Below are 1,352 nucleotides of genomic sequence, written 5' to 3' on the forward strand. Positions count from 1 at the left end.
CCATTGCACTCCAGCCTGGGCGACAGAGCCAGACTCTGTCTCAAAAAACAAACAAACAAACAAACAAAAAAACCCTGAAGTTAGAGAATATTTAAGACCCAGTTAGCTATGTAAGAAACGTTTTTTACATGTTTCTGAGGAGGATTAAATTGGACTATGCTTTATTCTTTATCATTAGCTACAGCGGTCCTCTCTATTATGCTTTCCCAGTTTTCAGTATAAGGAGCCAAGGACTCTTACCATAATGTTTTTACCAAAGAACCTGTCTTTACCTATCCAGTGTTAAGCCTTGTATTAACTCCAATAGCTTGTAAAACATGTTTTGTAGAATTTCGAGACATCAAAAACAGGTCTACTATAGAAAATAGTGCTAGCGGCTGGGCATGGTGGCTCACGCCTGTAACCCCAACACTTTGGGAGGCCTAGGCAGGCTGATGGCTCGAGCTCAGGAGTTTGAGACTAGCCTGGCCAACATGGTGAAACCCTGTCTCTACTAAAAATAAAAAATACAAAAATTAGCCGGGCCTGGTGGCAGGCGCCTGTAATCCCAGCTACTTGGGAGGCTGAGACAGGAGAATCGCTTGAACCCAGAAGACAGAGGCTGCAGTGAGCTGAGATCGCACTACTGCACTCCACCCTGGGCAACAGAGGGAGACCCTGTCTCAAAATAATAATAATAATGATAAACAATAAATGCTGATTTAAAAAAAAAGTGCTAGCTCAGAAATTGTGTCTGTTATTAATTACTTAAGTTGTAGCGGGCTGGCAAACCACAAGTAAATAAAAATTGTGCTTCTAACAGGATTTATTTGCAGTGCAAACTCTTGCTCTCCCATATAGTTTCCCTTACTCCATCTTTATTATTTAGGGTTTTTTTTGGTGGTTATTTTTTTGAAATGGAGTTTTGCTCTTGTTGCCCAGGCTGGAGTACAGTGGTGCAATCTCGGCTCACCGCAACCTCCACCTCCTGGGTTCAAGTGATTCTCCTGCCTCAGCCTCCAGAGTAGCTGGGATTACAGGCATGCGCCACCACTCTCGGCTAATTTTGTAATTTTTTGTTTTGTTTTGTTTTGTTTTTAGTAGAGATGGGGTTTCTCCATGTTGGCCAAGCTGGTCTCAAACTCCCGACCTCAGGTAATCTGCCTGCCTTGGCCTTCCAAAGTGCTGGGATTATAGGCATGAGCCACCGTGCCTGGCCTAGTTATATTTTTAAATTAAATCATAATTCAGTGTTAACATTATGACTTACATATTGTTCATAGCTGAAACACATACATTTATACCGTTATTATGCTTCCTTCCTTTTTTTTTTTTTTTTTTTTGAGACGGAGTCTTGCTCTGTTGCCCAGGCT

This window comes from Mandrillus leucophaeus, unplaced genomic scaffold (genome assembly GCF_000951045.1).
Source record: "Mandrillus leucophaeus isolate KB7577 unplaced genomic scaffold, Mleu.le_1.0 Scaffold174, whole genome shotgun sequence".
Classification (NCBI taxonomy): domain Eukaryota; kingdom Metazoa; phylum Chordata; class Mammalia; order Primates; family Cercopithecidae; genus Mandrillus; species Mandrillus leucophaeus.